The following is a 19,707-nucleotide window of genomic DNA, read 5'->3' as shown; positions in this document are numbered from 1 at the left end:
ATTCTTTCATGGACAATTCTGCTCATCCCCTCCAGGGGGCTTCTTTCTTAGAGTACTTTTAGCCACAGGCTCTTACCTCCATGATGCCATAAGAAGTGCCTAGCATGGACACTGTAGCCTCTGGGGGTCTTTTTTGCCTGGTGCCATTAGACGTTTTGATTCTTCTGATGTCCAGTCCTTCACTCCAGCCAGAAGCCATCGGAAAATCATACAAACTTCATTATGTTAGAGTTATTTTTTGAGCATAGACTTATTGTAATATATGTTTTATTCTATTGCCCTATATTGTGTTTTAATTTGATATCAGTGTATTTTATGTTTTTTGGTTTGTGCCGGTATGCATTTTAATTTCTTCTCGGAGATTAATAAAGTATTTTTAATCTAATCGAATCGAATCTAATCTTACATTGTATAGTATGAGCACGGCACAAGAGAGTTGAATTATGCTATACTGAAGTAAATACTAAGACTAAATACTTTGCAGCCTTTGTTGATTTTCGTAAAGCGTTCGACTCAGTTGATCAAGCTGCCCTGTGGGACATCCTGTGGGTTCGCGGGATCCCCTCAAGGTTGCTGGATATCATGACCGGCCTGCACACTGGTGCTGTGAGTGCTGTGCAGAGTGGAGGCAGGACCTCTGTGTTTTTCCCAGTTGATTCTGCGGTTCATCAGCGTTGTGTTTTTACTCCTACTCTGTTCAGTACTTGTATGGACCGGGTGGTGGGCAAGGTTGTATGGTCCAGTAGCTGTGGGGCATCTGTTGGTGAAGAAAGATTCATTGATCTTGACTTTGCGAACGATGCTGTGATCTTCGTGGAGTCAATGGAGGCTCAATTTGGGGCACTCGAGAGACTGAGTGAGGAGTCTGAGTGTCTGGGCTTGTGAGTGTTCTGATAAAAACCAACATCCAGGCCTTTAATGACCTTTTGGACACAGCCATCAGAAGTTTGTCTGTCTGCGGAGAGAGTGTTGACCTTGTCGAGAAGTTTACTTACATTGGCAGTGACGTTTATGTCTCTGGTGACTCTTCCTATGAAGTCAGTAGACGGATTGGGAGAGCATGGGGGGTCGTGAGGTCACTGGAAAGGGGTGTGTGGCGCTCCTGACATCTATGCAAAAGGACAAGGGTCCAATTCTTTAGAGTCCTGGTGCTTCCTATCTTGCTATATGGTTGTGAGACATGGATGCTATTCAGTGACCTGAGATGAAGACTGGATTCCTTTGGTACTGTGTCTCTACAGAAAATCTTTGGGTACCGCTGGTCTGACTTTGTGTTGAATGAGTGGTTGCTCACAGAGTCCCAGTTGAGACACATTACCTGTCATGTGAGGGAGCCTCAGTCACGGCTCTATGGCCATGTGGCACGATACTCAGAGGTGATCCGGTTTACAGGATACTCGTTTGTGAGGACCGGAGTGGCTGGACCAGGCCAAGAGGTTGACCACGTAACACCTGGCTGCGGCAGATAGAGGGTCATATCTAGAGGGTGGGCCTGGACTGCGTGTCTGCCTGGGGGGGTTGCCAACCAGGGTTCCAAGCTGTTTTATCATATGGTGGGTGCAGCACCATGCTTCATGCTCCCCAACCTGACCTGACCTGACCTAAAGTAATTATACTAAAGGTCCTGTGATGAGTGAAACAATTCTCACTGAATTGAATTTGCAGTGAAGCCCAGTGTTTTACCTCGCAAAAAAAAAAAATGACTCAGAACAAATTGACTTCAAGTGAAATTCAGGGGCCTCATGTATAAACGGTGCGTACGCACAGAAATGTTGTGTAAGAACGTTTCCACGTTCAAATCGTGATGTATAAAAACCTAAACTTGGCGTAAAGCCACGCACATTTCCTCGGTAGCTCATACCCTGGCGTACACAAGTTCTCTGTTTGATTTTGCAGACTCGCGGCACCCAGCGTCAAAGCAGTGCTACTGTTCCTGTGTGGTTTCCCTTTCTTTTTTAGATCTACATCCCTGACGCGGCTTTATAAATACACTGAAATTAACCGCATATTGTTTATAAGTTTAATGCATCTGATTGTAATTAACCTGTAACAATACAATGGTCCACAGAATGGTCAAACTATTCTAAATACAATAGCTGCTTTAGTGTTGTTACTCTCACTGCACCTTCTTCTTCTTCTGTCAGCTGCTCCTGTTAGGTGTTACCACAGCAGATCATCTTTTTCCATATTACTCTCACTGCACCACTCAGAGTATTTATATCACTGTATCTGAGTGTGAATCACAGATCTACATCGATTGGAAAGAGAATTATCGGTATACAGCATCAAGCACTCGCTGCCTCAGCCATTCGTTATTTGAACTGCTCTCATTCGACCAACGCTTCAGAGCCTTTCCTGCTCAGACCTCGCGGTTCACAAACAGTTTCATCCCACGAACTCTAAACGCACTCAATCAGTCCATCAAGTGCTCCTTGTAGAACTGTTTGTACAATCACCTCACTGTAAACTTGCGGTACAGTTATAATATTGCACAACCTGAGCCACTTTATAAAGTGCGTATTTACATATGATGATGATATCATTTTTAAGATGAAATGCAGCAAAATATGTTTATTATATTTTACAGATAAAACTTTAACTACACGGTGCCGCAGCGCTAGCGAGCTTGAGCTTCGTTCACGGTTTGTTCCTGCCTCGCGCTATATTCATGCTTTGGCTGGCGTGACACTGGAAGGATAGATGGATAGAATAACTAAACATTACGAAGATATTTTGAGGTTCCTTAAACATTTTGAAGAATCGGCGTTCTAAGCTTACAGATGGCTTAATGTCTATTACAGAGCTGATTGTGTGGCGATTGGGTATTTGGAGAAAGAAAAGTAAGGACAGGAATTGGGGGTTAGTACGTTTGAAAAAGACAGTACTTCTGTAATAAAGTATTTCATCGAAGGTCGCGCATGGCGCAGCAAGCATCTTGCTGTAAGACATGAACAATCACCGTGTTCCCATGTTTAATAACATGCTTTAACTCATATCATCATGAAAATTATATCACGTATACCTCTCAGCATTTTAATTACTCAGAGAGCTGTAATATTACGAACGTAATGGATTCTGTGTCCTGTCAGATGAAGAGCACGTAGTGATTCAGTCACATAGAGCACATAGAAGATCAAATACACAACAAAGCATTTAACGTGCTACTTTAGTTACGATAGGATTTGAGAAACTAGTAAATTAAATGATTTTAAGATGAAGTTTATATTGTTCTACTTTAATGACAAAATAAACTACGCGATTAAAGTGGAAATTTCGAGAAAAAAGTTGACATTTCGTGGTTTTTTCACACTGTGTACCTTTTTTTTTTCACTATACCCTAATAAGCTTTCATATGACACTCAGATGGTGGGCTACGACTCGCCTTTTCATGCCGACTTTGATATGTGACAACTTTTTTATTTCAGGCACTGTGTGACTTTGTGAACTTGAGCTTTCGAGTTTCTCTGACACTCTATGTCACTCGATCAACTTCCTTTTGTTGTTTATACCACTGTTTAAACCAACAAATAGTACGTTTTTCTTTGCCTCAATTTGGTATTCGCTGAAATTCTTCTATTTTCCCTCATACTTTGCCATTGTCTTTTCACAGAACGCTGAGCTTAAGGGCTATTTATTTTGATTTGCATATTCAAAGAGATGTAATTCTGGGAGGAGTTGGGGCGGGACAGCAGGCGCGTGCACGAGCGTTACTTTTCACGCTGACCGGGATTTATGTAGCGGAAGAACGTGGAAGTTTGCATACGCACAGATTCCTGCATCTGGATTTTTCTGTGCGTAAGCACATTTTGGCTTTTGTGCTTACGTCATGTTATAGTGCGAATTCTACGCACGGCATTATGCATGAGGCCCCTGGTCTTTTACACAAGAAGAAAGACGTGTATCTAGTCCTGTCCGAAAGCATTCATGTGCCTTCATTCTCTATATGTTTGATCATTATTTAGTTTTTATGTAAAGACCACTACAGGAAAAAAATGATCTGACTCATTTCCTATCATGTGTCGACATTTTGTTGTATCGTCAGACGTGTTCTGGTAGTACGATCCTCACATTGTCAGTTATGATGACAATCTTGGAGATCCTAATGACTCAAGAGATACAGAAAAGAAACGTGCACTGCCACGATGCTTGGGAGTGCACATCCTTAACAATATACTCACAGGTCGCTTTGGGGGCTAGCTAATCGGGGCTGAGATTGGTAGGTTTATGAGATTTTCCTGTGAAGAAAACACAGTAATGTGCATGATTGTGCTTTTTAGTGTATCTTTGCAAAGAAAATGGAAAAAGCACTACACTTCTCCACGGTGATGTGAACACGAGGCAGAAATCAAATTGATCTGATTGGTGCGTAGCAGGTCACATGTTGTGCACCCCCATAAGAGAACCCAGGATAACATTAAAGTTCAAATGAGACTTTAGGGAGCAGTGATGCCAGCTATCAACCAAAGCTATAAAAAAACAACTCTTTTTAGCAAGTGTCACATTTTGCAATTAAGAGTTCACCTGAAAAATAAATGTTAGTATCAATTTCGTGAAACTGTATATAAATTATCCATCCATCCATTCATCCAACCCGCTATATCCTAACACAGGGTCACGGGTGTCTTCTGGAGCCAATTCCAGCCAACACAGGGTGCAAGGCAGGAAACAAACCCCGGGCAGGGCGGCAGCCCACCGCAGGTAAATAAATTATAACTTGCTCATTTCACCCATTACTAGAAGTAACCCATTTAAAATTTTTGTTCATTGGCGACTTTCAAGGAGACACTACTAAATATTGATATGGTGTTATTAAAGACATAGGGTGGAACTAAAATGAGAAAAGTAATTTGTAACAAAACCAAAGAAAAGCAACTGACCCAAAAAAAGACTTTTATATTGTGAATGGTTCTGACATCTATCTATCTATCTATCTATCTATCTATCTATCTATCTATCTATCTATCTATCTATCTATCTATCTATCTATCTATCTATCTATCTATCTATCTATCTATCTATCTATCTATCTATCTATCTATCTATCTATCTATCTATCTATCGTGTTTTAATTATTTTATATCTGTCTATCCACTCAGTGACCACAGTCACTGTTCCTAACTGTCCACTGTTCCTAACTAATAAAGTTCCTAACTGTCCAACTTTCTGGGTAAATCTACAGCCTTGCAATTTTTTCCTCTTCATCGACTTCCATGTCCATCATTCGTTTTTATTGACTCACTCGCTACGTTTCTTGATTTAATATCTTGTCTCACGGCCTCGTCTTTGTTTTTTGTTTTTTAATTCCTTCCCTCCCAGTTACGACTTTGACTTGCTGTTACAATTGTGAGTCATGTCCTGATTCCATCTCACTTTAAACTTCTGCCGCCCCATCAGGCAGTACAGTGCGTAACTAAAATGCAACACGAGCCAGACAATGATAAAATCATAAGATAAACATTTCAAAACCCTTTGTGATCACTGTAAAAGTGTCACCGCAAGATGATATAATACAAAGCAGCACGAGACACCATCAGAAGTCTAAATGTGATGGAGCTTTGAGAAAGCCTCCCGCTGACATTTTAATGACTTTAGGATGTGGAAGTCGAGTGTTCTCCATAGTTTTTATTCTCAAGGATTCAACTGCCAACATTTTTATACTCAGAAATTCCTTTCATATCCATATATCCCAAACAGACTTTTCTCTAGTGGCGGGTCACAGAAAGCTGAGGGGTGTATGAGCAGCATTGGGTGAAAGGGAAGAAACCAACCCTGAGTGGAACATCAGCCCCTCACAGGCACACTTGTGCACAAACCCCCAGCAGGCCCAACCCACACACCTTCATTAAGGCGAATACGTGAAGACTCTGTCTAGATCAGGGGTCCCCAACTCCGGCCCTGGAGGTCCGCAATGGCTGCAGGTTTTCATTCTAACTCTTTTCTTCATTAGTGGCCTGTTTTTGCTGCTAATTCACTCCTTTTCCTTTCACTGTAATGGACTTGTTTTTTAAGATTTGTTCTCCTGAATTTCTTCATCGTTCCTCTGAATTGCTTCATTTCTTTCCTTAAACGGCACCCAAACAGAAATGAAATGTGAAGTGAGTGAGCCAACAGAAGACCACCTAAGTCAGGGCCTCAAACTCCAAGCAGTTGCTTCTTTAGGCGCTGATTCCTGTTGTTAATTAAACTTGTTCTTTATTTCCATGGCTTGTTGCTGCTCTCATTGTGCAATCACAGACATTTCTGAAATTGTTGATTTTCTCTTTTCTAAGAGGACTGTTAAAATGTTTTGTGGACCTGAGCAGATCAGCATTCCTGAGACCTCCACCTTTCTTTATTTTCAGATATTGTATGATGGACACCAGTTGTTTTGGCTCATTTTGTATTTCATTATTGTTTGGCAGTTAATTAAGGAAAAAAAAAACAATTAAGGGGTCTGAGTCTTTAAGAGCAAGACAACTACAATTAATTAAAATAAAACTTAATTATCATCAGAAACTGGTCACTAATTAAGAAAAGGGTTAGAATGAAAATCTGCAGCCACTGCAGCCCTCCAGGACAGGAGTTGGGGACCCCTGGCCTAGATGGTGATCTACTTTTTAAAATAATAAACAGTTAATACATTTGCTCTCATAAACAAAATTAGAAAAAAACAGTTTATATCTTTTTTGGTACGTAAAACTACAAGTTTTGCTTTCTGTTGTGTGAATCGTTCTGCTCATTGCTAGTAATCAGCCTCCATCCATTTTGCTGTTGTGTGCTCATATGGTGCAGTTGTCTGTTCCAGCAGCGTTCAAAGCAGGCCATGCTGGTCTCTCGCAGGCCACACTTGCGTACAAACTATGCTGGGCCAGTTCAAGTTTACCTCGTCACATAAAGTGAATTCTCAAAGTATTTGGACCCCTTCACTTTCTGCACACTTTATTGTGTTGTAGATTTGATTTTAAATGGATAAGTTTGCCATTTTAGCCCATTCATCTGCAACCAAGAATCCATAATCACAAAGCAAAGACATGCTGGCTAATTTATTAATAATCAAAAATTGAAATATCTTGTTTGTATAAGCATTTAGACCCATTGCTGTGACATGCCAAAATGTGGTCAGGTGTGTCCTATTTCATTCTCCTTGAGATGTTTCTAGAACCTGATTGAAGCCCACCTGTGACAAACTGAATTTGTTTAGTAAGATACACACCTGTGTATAGAAGGTCCCACAATTCACAGTGTATGTCAGGACAAAAAGCAAGTCGTGAAGTCCTCTGTAGTCCTCTGTGATCAAACTGTTTTGAGGCAAAGGTCAGGCAGAGGGATAAAACCATCTGCAAAGCTTTGAAAGTTCCAAGGAGCACAGTGGCCTCAATAATTGTGAAATGGAAAAAAGGTAAGAACCACCAGAACTCTTCCCTGAATTTCTGGAAGCTGGAAAAGATGGGCTCTTGGTCACTCTAACAGAGCTTCTTTCAGAAGTCCTTTGCTGAAATGAGTGATCCTATTGGAAGGATGACAATTTCAGCAGCACTCCGTTGATCAGATGCTAATAGTAGAAAAGCTAGCTGGAAGACAACTTTGAGTAAAAGACATATGATGGCATCTAAAGAACTTTGAGAGCTTGCGGATAAAGATTCTCCGGTGTGATGAGACAAAACTTGAACTCTCTGGGCAAAACTCCAAGCACAATTTCGGGTTAAGACCAGACACTGCTCATCACTTGCCTAATGCCATCTCTACTGTGAAGCAAGACGTTGGCAGCATTATGCTATGATGGTGCTTCTCCATGGCAGGAACATGGAGTCTGGGCAGAACTGATGGAAGGACAAATGCAGCCAAATACATACAGGACCTGGAAAAAAAACTGCTCCAGAGTGTACACGACCTCATACTGGAATGATGGTTCACCTTTCAGCATGACATTAACATGAAGCATGCAGCCATGACAATGCTGGAGTGGCTTTGGGACAAGTCTCCAAGTGTCCTTGCGTGGCCCAGCCAAAGCCCAGACTTAAGTTTCATAGAACATCTGTGGTGAGACCTGATACTTCCCATCCAATCTAATGGAGCTTGAGTGGACCTTCCTGACAAAATGGGATAAACTGCCCAAACTCAGGTGTGCAAAGCTTGTAGGGACTTACCCAAGAAGACTCAATGCTGTAATTGCTGCCAAAGGGGCTTCTACAAAAGAACTGACTTGAGGTCTGAATAATGATATGAATGAGAGATTTCAGTTTTTTAACAACTTTGCAGACCTTTCATAAAATATAATTTCACTTTGTCATTGTGGGTTATTGAGTGTAGATTCTTCTTCTTTTGGCTACTCCCGTTAAGGGTAACTACAGCGGATCATCTTCTTCCATATCTTTCTGTCCTCGTCATCTTGCTCTGTCACACCCATCACCTTCATGTCCTCTCTTACCACATCCATAAACCATCTCTTAGGCCTTCCTCTTCCCTGGCAGCTCTATCCTTAGCATCCTTCTCCCAGTATACTCAGCATCTCTCCTCTGCACATGTCCAAACCAACGCAATCTCGCCTCTCTGTCTTTGTCTCCCAGCCGTCCAACTTGAGCTGACCCTCTAATGTCCTCATTTCTAATCCTGTCTATCCTCATCACACCCAATGCAAATCTTAGCATCTTTAACTCTGCCACCTCCAGCTCTGTCTCCTGCTTTCTGGTCAGTGCCACCGTCTCCAGCCCATATAACATAGCTGGTCTCACTACTGTCCTGTAGATCTTCCCTTTCACTCTTACTGATACCCGTCTGTCACAAATCACTCCTGACACTCTTCTCCACCCACTCCACCCTGCCTGCACTCTCTTTTTCACCTCTCATCCACAATCCAAGTAGATTGATGGGCAAAAATAGCAAATGTTTCCATTTCAAATTAAATCTAAACTGAAGGAGTCTGAATACTTTTATGAATCCACTGTGTTTCTAACTGGCAGACTTTAGGTTGGGTAAAAACTTTCAAGCTTTCAAGTTCAAATTTTCCGCCATGTGTACTTTACGTAGTCCAATGAAATTCTTTTTTGCGTGTCTCCCACAGACTAGTGACAGACATATATTGCCAACAATGACAAGAGGGCATGTGAAATGCAACACCAGATGAGATAAGAAACTCTCACGCAGTTGTCAGTCTGTTAAGACCCTGGGAGAACGTGCCAACTCCACAGATAGTAACCGAGCTGGGGTTCAGACGGAAGAGTATGCTACACTGCTATGCAGACTCAGCAACATTCATTTTAATTCAAAAGATCTTTACTAAAATTAAAAAGTGTTATCTCCAGAAATCCGTGTATCTTAAAGGGGCCCGGCACCTGACATGATCATACATACAACCTTTCAAAGTGCAAGAGGGATAATCTGAAAACTGGTTAATCCACCTACAAATATTTGAGAATTAACTACAATTATCTTTTTTTTAACAGTTCTAAGCCTGCTTGGATCTCAAAAAAGCTTACATGATGAAACATTTCCATGAGTTTTCTCTTGTAATGAATTTAATTATATTTAATTTGCTTTTCGATATACAGTACAGAGTAATTGATTCCTAGACTCTTTTGAGGTTGGCCCGTTTCATCCTGGCGCATTAGATGAGGGGATGGAATCCCGACACTAACTAAGACAAGTAAATGACGTGAGGGAAGATAAGAACTCCCTGACCAGCATCCAAACTCTGATCTGTTCAGACGTCTGCAGTTAAACCGCTACTTCTGTAACTGCAACTGACAGGAGGAACTTGGCAAGGATGGGTTTTAAAGCAGAGGCACTGATGCCTTTAGTTTTTTGCTGTTTAGTGGTAGCACTCCTAAGACAGACATGACATGGTGGTGCCGTGTTCAGTGCTGCTACCTCACATCTTCATTGACCCAATTTAAATTCCCTACCTGATCGTCATACCTGTGTGAGGATTCTGCTTGATCCTGCAGGATCGCTCTCTATAGCGCACTATTGGACCAGGCTCAGAAGAGAAAGTGCTGGTTTTGTATTAGTCAGCAAACTCATGCAAAATACCTGGTGACACACAGATCTGATTTTGTCAGAGTGACGCCACCCCATCAATTATATCCCTGCCACCCCAAGACTTTCAAGAAGGGTCACTTGATGCTCTTTTTTGAGGACCGTGTCCCAATGAGTTTTCAATCTTCATTTTCAAGCATGTCTTGTGTCAGAGTTTCCAATTCCCAAGGAGATCTGCTTGGGATCAATCAGTAACAACAATGGCAATTTATTTCTTGTATTGCCCAAAATCACACAAGGAATGCCTCAATAGGCCTTGACTCTCTAGGAAGACAAGAAACAAAACTCCCAAAAAAAGTCCTTGTAAGGAAGAAAAGTGAAAGGCATCTTGGGAAAGGCAATTCAGAGAGAGAAGGTAGGTTGGGTATGCAATGGGTGTCAAAACTTGAGGTAAATACAATACACAAGTGACTGTCTTCACAGAGCTAGATGGCCAATCAACCATTGTCACCTCAGAGTGCGGAGTAATTGATTCCTGGTCTCCTCTGAAGCTGGCCCGTTTCACCTGGTGTATTAGACATGGAATGGAATCTTGATGGTAACTAAGACAAGCAAACAACATGGAGGGGGAAGAAGTATAACACAACAATACAAACTACTTTGTTCTTACACACCGCAGCTCACCAAGAGCAGGCGCATTCCAATGCAAGAACAGATTATACCACTCACTAAATACAGAACTATTACATTTGAGGATAAAGATTTCTTCAAATACGTCAAACACAGAGTAGATTATAATTAACGTAATTGAGTAACAACAAGGTCTACCCATCATATAATCGTAGAACCACAGCTAGATAATGGAACTGGAGTCAGACAAGCCAGACACAGTCAGAGTCCTGGAGACCGCGGCCTACAAGCTGCCTCCCCACTATTGGCCATTCAACAGCTGAGTCAGTGCTGGGCCAGCCAATCAGATGAAAGGACCCTTCTACTCGATGATTCCAGTGATTCTTTATCTGAGATGAGTTTTCTATAGGCAGGCAAATGACTTGGCAGTAGAGCAGTGGCACAGAGTGCCACATGTGAGTAGAAGAAAAGAGAAACAGAATAGGCGAGGGTTATTCAAAAATTATAACTGTAATGTTACTTATGTTTTAATATCAATGACTGACAACAGAGATGCAGTGTGTACAGTTAATCAGCAGCTCTAGTCAGGGTAAACTAAACTGAAGTCCTGAGTCCTCAGCATGGATTTAGAAGCTGAGACCGAAGGGCGTCTCTTATAGTAGCAGGCAGACCAGTCTACAGTTCAGGGGCCCTGTAACTAAAACCTCGACCTCCCACTGTTATTTTACTAATCCTTGGAATCGTAAGCAGACCGGCATCTTGAGATCTTAATGTGCGCTCTGGTTTGTAAGTCATGATAAGTTAAGATAAGAAAGCAGGACCTCAACCATTTAAGGCTTAATAAGTTAAAAGGACAATTTTGAAATCTGCCCTACACTTAACCGGAAGACAAGGACATGAGAACTGGAGTTATGTGTTCATATTTTCTTATTCTTGTAATAATTCTTGCAGCAGCATTTTGAACTAACTGAAAGCTGCATAAAGAACAATTTGAGCAGCAAATGAACACAGCATTGCAGTAGTTAATCCTACTAGAAATAAATGCATGAATTAATTTCTCAGTATTCTGAATTTAGAGAGCACCTTAATTTTCTCTAATTTTCCAGCCTTTTTAAGATGGAGTAAATGTTTTGGATAGTTTTGTAATGTGCACTTTAAGTGATGTCTAACACATCTAGATAATGCCTAGACTCCAGGCTGATTCAGTAAAACTAATAGTGATTCCAACTGAGTTAAATAATGACAAATATTGTTGCAATCAACATCATTTCTGTTTTAGACAAGAAGTTCTCACTGCTTTAACTTGCTAACACATCTCATTAAGGACAACATTGTTGGAAATGTCAATTGGTCTAAAAGAAAGGTATAACTGAGTGTCATCTGAGTAGGACTTTGACACAAGTGCTGCGCGCTGGTAATGATATGTGCTATCTGTAAAAATTTGGAGTGCTACAGTGAAACCTTGGATTGCGAGTAACTTGGTCTGCGAGTGTTTTGTAAGACGAGCTAAAATTTTTAACAAATTTTAACTTGATAAACGAGTAGTACATATACGCTTTGTCTGCCAAGCGTTACATGATCACAACTGAGCTAATGGTTCTTCTCTCTCTCGCTGCGGGATTGTGGGTAATCGTCTCCCATTCTCTGTCTCTGTCAGTGTGTCTCACTCGTATAGTCAACATCTGTACAAGCGTATACTGTTTACTACAGCATTGTGACCACGTGTGTGTGTTGTAACGTGTGAGTCCCTGTCTTGCACCCCAAAACACAAAGCTGAGTCTCAGTACTTTAGCAACACCAGCTTTATTCAGCGTGAAACAGGAACAGCACAGTTATTTATTGTAGTGGCATCTGTCACTCTCCTATACACAGACATAGCAGTCAGACAGGGTCATGGCCAGGTTAACGGCCAAGTAATACTGTGCCCTGCGAATTTAATAATGTTCCTTGTATCACCAATCAGGCTTTCATAGCATGTCCACAATCTTTTCTGATTCACTTTTACGGTGAACTGTTACAGCGCTGGGAGCCTGCAGTTGCTTCAGGGCGGTCTTCCACGTGTCGACCCGTTGGGTGGAATCCCAAAACAGTTTAGAAACCTTACAGTGCGTAAAGCACTTTTTTTATTTTTGTGTCCAAGTGTAGTGACTCTTTGGGCAAAAGCAACTGTCATCGGAGAGGCTCCTTGTCGCAAAAAAAAGAAGAAGATTCCAGTGAGCCAACAGATAGCAGGGATTTCGTTAGTTAGAGTGAAGATTTTATATTAATCATTTTTATATAAATATTTGTGGGTTGTGAAACAAATCAGCTGAATTTCCATTATTTCTTTTGGGGAAATTCTCTTTGATATACGAGTGCTTTGGATTACAAGCACGTTTCCGGAACGAATTATGCTTGCAAACCGAGGTTCCACTGTAGTTAATTTACCATACACTCTCAAGAATGTGTAAAATTAGCTGTTCTTTCCTTTTATAAACTCATCCGGTGTCGATACAATGGACCCTCAGAAGCCTTTAGTGGCTTAAGGAATGGCATACGTTGCTCCATTTGTTTAAAGCGCTTCTCGTGCAATTTGGCTGCAGCTGATTCAGCATTGCATTGACATCATTGACCTTTTCAAACTGGATGCCCCATTTTCTCTTCAAGTGCATATGAGTGCAAATACTTGACAGGTATTTCTCAAAAATCTCTACACACTGGGGAGATGCCTAATGACTCGAGGTTAGCAAATATCATTCTGTTGTATAAAAAGGGTGATCAGTGGCACAATAGCTGTGAAGACCGCCTTAGCTTCTTGATGGAAATCTGATGTTTCTCTCTCCTGTGCATCACGGCATGCCTCCTCTTCCAATCTTACTCTTATAGAACTCTTAGCGATGGTGTCCAATGGGTCATCCGCTATTCTTGTGGAAATTCTGCAGAGCCGGATGGCCGATGATTGCAGCCACTATTGTATTCCTGTTTCTTAAATTTTCAGCTGCATTTGCCTTCTGGGATCTATTACTCTTTTTTTGTTGTACCTTTCTAATAGGTCAAATTTTATTGGTGAGTAGGGGGTCGGCTTGTATTTTTACCGTTATGGTGTACATTTGACTGTTTATTTTTTTATAAACCTGTTGGAGTCGTTATTTTTGTTTCTCCTTATGTTATTTAAACTTCAATAATTATTTGATCATAAATTAAAAAGAAGAGGGTGATCGGTCTGATCCAAATGTCTATTGGCCATCATACTTAAATGTGCATCACAGGTAAATTAATGGAAGACAGTATTAAGGAGAAGGTCCAGCATTCACATCTAGATTGAGAAGATTAGCAACTAGTCAACACGACTTCAGATGAGGAAGGTCAAGTTTCACAAACTGGAATTCTATGAGAAAGTTACAAAAGCACATGATAAGACAGGTGCATATGATATTATTTATCTTGATTTTCAGAAAGCTTTATGTAAAAAAACAAATAAGAGGTTAGTGATCAAACTAAAAGAAGTGGCAATTCAGTGCACGATCTGTAGGTGGGTACAAACTGGCTACAAATGGGAAGCAAAAAGGCTAATGATGAGGAACATTTTTTTCAGTATTAGGTGACTTTAGAACAATCTAGATGAGATCAGGCCATTCTGCCCAACTTAATTTTTTTCCAAAATAACATCAAGTTGAGTTTTGAAAGTCTTTAAAGTCTTACTGTCTACCACATTACTTGGTCACTTTTACCATGTATCTGTGGTTCCTTGTGTGAAGGAAAACTTCCTAATATTTGAGTGAAATTTACTTTTAACAAGTTTCCAATTGTGTCCCTGTGTTCTTGATGAACTCATTTTAAAATCACAGTCTCGATCCACTGGACTAATTCCCTTCATAATTTTAAACACTTCTTTTGTTTAAACTGTAAAGGCTCAGCTCTTTTAATTTTTCCTCATATCTCATCCTCTGTAGCCCTCTAATCAGCCTAGTCGCTCTTCTCTGGACCTCTTCTAGTACTGCTGTGTCCTTTTTGTACCCTGGAGACCAAAACTGCACCCAGTACTCCTGATGAGGCCTCACCAGTGTGTTATAAAGCTTAAGCAGAACCTCCTGTGACTTGTACTCCACACATCAAGGCGCTATATAACCTGACAGTCTGTTAGCCTTCTTAATGGCTTCTGAACACCTTTGGAGAAGTCGATATCGTAGAGTCCACTATGACTCCTAAATCCTTCTCATAAGGTGTACTCTCGATTTTCAAATCCCCCATTGTGTATTCAAACCTAACATTTTTATTTCCTATGTGTAATACTTTTCATTTACTGACATTAAATTTCATCTGCCACAAATCTGCCCAAGCCTGAATGGTGCCCAAGTCCCTCTTGTGACGATGCAGTTTTGCTGCATGCTCCCATCGTCTGTCCGGGAGCCCTTGAACCCGACACCGTTGGTAATGTTACCGATGAGCTTGGCAGTGAGGCATAAAAATGGAGCAAGGAGATGGTATAAAAAGGTGTCAAGTGCTTTTATTAAAAACAATCACCAAAACAACAATCAAAAGCAAAGTATTCAAAATAAATAAAGTGCAGTGCCTCCAAAGTCATTAAATAAATAATCCATAAAAAACAGGTGTTATTGTGGAGGTTAAAAATCCAATATATAGAAAAAAAATACCAATCCTTTAAAACGACCAGGTTAAAACAATGCTGGAAGCAGTCTCTTAAAAACAACACAAAGCCTGATGCTTCTTTTACCTGGCGGCTCTCCTGCTTCTTCAATTTGGGCCACGCAACAGGAGAGACGCCCTTCTGCAGCTGGCTTTCTCTCCACATGACTGATCTGGAGGCTCCACGATCCCTGGCTTTGGTTCCGTTCTCCAGATCGAGACTTGGCTTTAAACCCAACGGCCAGGACGCTCACAATAGGGCTTCTACGTCCAAGCCTCCCGACTCCCGCTGCCTTCTTGGCCTTACGCGACCAGCCGCCCTTCTTCTCCGGTCACTCCAGCTCCATGATTGCTCAGCTGGAGCGTCCGCTTCCTTCTGCCCCACCTAGTTTCGGCCAAACACCCCTGCTAGGGCTCACTGTCCAGCTGCCTGCCTGTGAGCCTGCACTCTTTTGCTCGCTGTCTCTCATTTACATTTACATTTACATCATTTAGCAGACACTCTTATCCAGAGCAACTTACAACAGTGTTTGTTAGTTTTTTCGCATACCCCTTGGGGTCAGAGCGCAGGGTCAGCCATTGTACAGCGCCCCCTGGAGCAATTACAGGTTAAGGGTCTTGCTCAAGGGCCCAGCAGAGTAGGATCTCTTTTGGCAGTGACGGGGATTCGAACCGGCAACCTTCGGGATACCAGCGCAGATCCTTAGCCTCAGAGCCACCACTCCTCTCACACCGGCGCGCTCTCTCTCTCTCTCTCTCTCTCTCTCTCTCTCTCCTCTCTCTCTCTCTCTCTCTCTCTCTCTCTCTCTCTCTCTCTCTCTCTCTCTCTCTCTCTCTCTCTCTCTCTCTCTCTCTCTCTCTCTCTCTCTCTCTCTCTCTCTCTCCACGCTGCTCCCTGCAACCTCCGTCTTTTTTTTCCCTTCCTTTTTTCTTTCTTCTCTATTTTTTTTCTCCTTTTTAGCTGCCCCGCTCTTCTATTTATGAAAAGGACGTGGCAGCTGTAGCAATCAGCATCTCCTGGGAATCTATTACGGATGCGAACCGTTTCTCACCTGTGCACGTAGGTGAGAAATGCCCACATCACGAACTCCCCAGGAACCGTTTCGGCCACACACCACCACTACGCCCCCTCGCTAAGCTGCGAGTGCGGCGATTATTTATTTTAAAACTGGCCTCTTGACGTGAGCTATGGACCCGCTATACCACACCTCTGTAATGATTCAACATATCTGAGATTATCTGCCAATCCACCTATTTTAGTATCATCTGCAAACGTAACCAGCTTGTCACTTATATTCTTATCCAAATCACTTATATTTATTAAAACTCGCAGTGGCTCTAGCACTGACCCCTGCTGGACACCACTTGTGCACTGGCCTTGGTTGTATTAGACTACACACATAATAATCCCACTGTCCTTCTCATTCACTCGCCAACCTCTGGGTGTGTATGTTACATCCACTTAGCTAGCGAACGAGACAACTACTTAATGGATTCAGATCGGGTTTTTTTCTATCATTTTCTTGAACATTCCGGTTGATTTTTCGACTTCTCTCATTGCAGTAAGAATCATAGTTCGCTTGCAGGACCGTTATATTCACACTAATCCAAGACAGAGGCTGCAGGCCGAGGGGAAGGTGAATCGTGACGTCAGGAGTGGGGAGCTGGGCAGGGCCCTCCTCACTGTCCTTTATCACTAATACGCGAGTGGGACTGCGAGGGACGGCTAGTTTATTATAAATCAAAACATCTGGTTTTCAAAATAGCTGAAAATTTGTGGGGAGGCTAGGGTTACAGTGATGAACCACTGGGGAGGACAGGATTCAAAGGGTTAAGGTCTAGCTACTAGTTTACTGGTGACAGAAAGTCACCCAAAATAATAGGAAGACTCGGTGATTTAAAAGCAATGCCCTTCAAGGATGAATTTAAGTGGACGGTCTGTTTGCTTAGTGACTTTTTACGTTACGTTTTGCACAGTGAATTTCTTTGCTGATATCAGTCCTTCAGTGTGTCAACCCCTGCAATTGTCTGTCTACCCTGTCAGGCTGCCCTTAGACAGTTCCACATCTGGAATTAAAACACCGCATATCGAGAATGTTTTTGTATCTTATGAACAATGATGCTATAAATTTAACGGCCCCTGTTAATTTCCCCACTACTTTCAAACTGGAAATGTGGCTAAAAGAGGAGGATGTTGGGAGCGTACGCTGATACAGCACGTTGCCATGCCCACCACATGACAAGCCACCTCTGAATCCCAAATTAGGACCCCAGTGCAGTCGTTCAACAGGTGACACCACAGCACCACACTCGTTCAAGTGGAACAGTGGGAGGTCTTTTTACAGTAACTGGAGTGCCAATCCCACCACCACCACCACCACCCAAGTTGGAGGACCTGCTTGCAGGGTTGGACGCAGATTTACGTCAATACCAGGAAAGAGCAATTATAGATTAAGGGCCTTACTCAAGGGTCCAGCAGAGTCGAGTCACTTCTGGCATTGCAGATCCCTAGCCTCAGAGGCACCGCTCCACCCATCAGTGGCTGTAAATCTTTTGTTTTGCAGAAGAAGGGAGTGAGAAGCCATTAGAACACAGCGCCATCCCCTGGTTTGGCAGGTAATTACCATCACATCCTCCCAAGTGGACACACATGACTGGATGTTTTCCCTCCTTTATTAATTTGAAATCTCTGGTCATGGTCCCTTCTTTTTTTCTCACTTTGCTGTTTCACAAATAATTGAAGTAATCCTCAATTTCAGGATCCCAATGGATATTTTCCTGATTCATTCTGTTTCCTTTTATAAAATAACTAGTTGATTACCCAGTGGCTTCACTCACTGAGTGCAAGGGAGAAAAATAAAATGTAGTCTATAAGTTATTAAACAGTAAAACATTAACATTTAAGAAGTAAAGATATATTACGCCCTACTGGAGTGGTTTGGGGGTAAATTACATTTTAAAGGCGCTATAACACAACAGGTAAGTAGTACTAACAGCAGGTAAAATGTATTTGGATCATCATTCAGTAGTAGATCCCTTGTGAAAGGCGCTACATGACCGCTGTGGTATAGAAATTACATTTTCTATGTGATTGTCCAAATTTCTGCCTGACAACCTTGCACTATGTGTCTGTGATTTACTTAATTCATCACAAAAGGAACTTTGAATGTTGCGGGGTTTTAGTGACCCGAACTTACCTTAAGGGACAGTAAGTAGTCGTGTAGGGCAATTTACAAACAGAGTCCTGCTTCGATGGTGCCGATTACACTCATTCGCAAAGATTTCCAATCTCCCAGGAGCCGACGGGGCACTTCAAGTGTCACAAACAGTGCGAGAAGATGGGATGCTGCCCGAAACTGCGAAGCTCTCGACCCCGCGGAGCAGCCCAACATTCCGCACCCCACTAGCGTCCACTTTGTTCTCACGCACATTGTTTACAGCTCGCCGCAGTTAAAAAGTAGAAAGATGCAAAGCTGTTTTCCTCATCTCTTCTACTATCAAGTACTGCCAACTAAAAAAAAAGTTACAATGTGGCAGTGTCCGCGACAGTCACGTGGACGAATAAATAAAACTTCTCTGTCAGAATGCACCTGGCGGCGGACGGCTCAGCGCTGTAGTCCAGACAGGAGGGCTGGGAGAGGACGATGCGGGGCGCACTTCTATGGGATAGATACGTAATTTCCGTTTCATACGTAATTTCCATATCGTGTGGTCATACGTAATTTCCGTTTCTAACGCGAAAAGAATTTCATACATATAGATTACTGTTTTTCTGTTAATGGCTTTTAATTTTTATCATTACTTTACTTGATGTCTTTGCATCACCATTTTTATATGGTTTTAGTGACTGCCGTCTTGTATATTTTTTCATGGGTACAGTAGTGTCAGACAATAACCTTTTTCACATATTCTCGTGGTTTGAAACATTTCTTCCAATATGTTTACATTTTTCTTTGAGTTTTAAAAATTGATTTCAGGTAGTTCTTGTTTTTCTTTATTTATGGGACTCTGCTTCTGCAAGTCACTCGACTTCAACCAACATGTCAATGACGTAACGGGTGTTACGCTGTATGTTGGGTGGAGTTCATAACGCATGCTATCCCCCAGTTCAGAGTCATTTTGATCATTTCCCGAGTAGACCCTAGTGGTGCGATTTTCTTGTTAGATTTACTCTTGCTTGGCCTTTGACTTCATCTTCTCGTTTTCTTCTTGGCACCCCAGCTTTAGTTTAGCTTCTTTTAAAGGTAGGCCCTGGTGGTAAGATTTTGTTACTTTCTCGTATATAAAAAATAAGGAAAGTATTGCAATCGTCCAAAAATTCAACCTCCAGATTTTGATGAATCTCGAAGTTTTAGACCTCCCAGAGTCCGAAAATACCATTTTTGGAATTGTATAAACACAATAACTTGAGTTCTACAATAAAATAAAATAAAAATAAAAAGAGGAGTAACCTTGGAGGTCAATCATCACCCCGAAAGTGGATAGTAGACGTCGCGT

The 19,707-nt window shown here is 41.7% G+C and overlaps 1 protein-coding gene across 1 annotated transcript in view; it reads left to right on the top strand.

Annotated features, from left to right (window-relative positions):
• The window catches only part of LOC114647854 (leucine-rich repeat-containing G-protein coupled receptor 6), a 440,711-nt gene that overhangs the window by 105,357 nt on the left and 315,647 nt on the right, over positions 1-19,707 (top strand). The window lies entirely within an intron of this gene.

Source organism: Erpetoichthys calabaricus, chromosome 3 (assembly GCF_900747795.2).
Source record: "Erpetoichthys calabaricus chromosome 3, fErpCal1.3, whole genome shotgun sequence".
Classification (NCBI taxonomy): Eukaryota; Metazoa; Chordata; class Cladistia; order Polypteriformes; family Polypteridae; genus Erpetoichthys; species Erpetoichthys calabaricus.
This window is presented reverse-complemented; position numbering and strand designations above follow the sequence as displayed.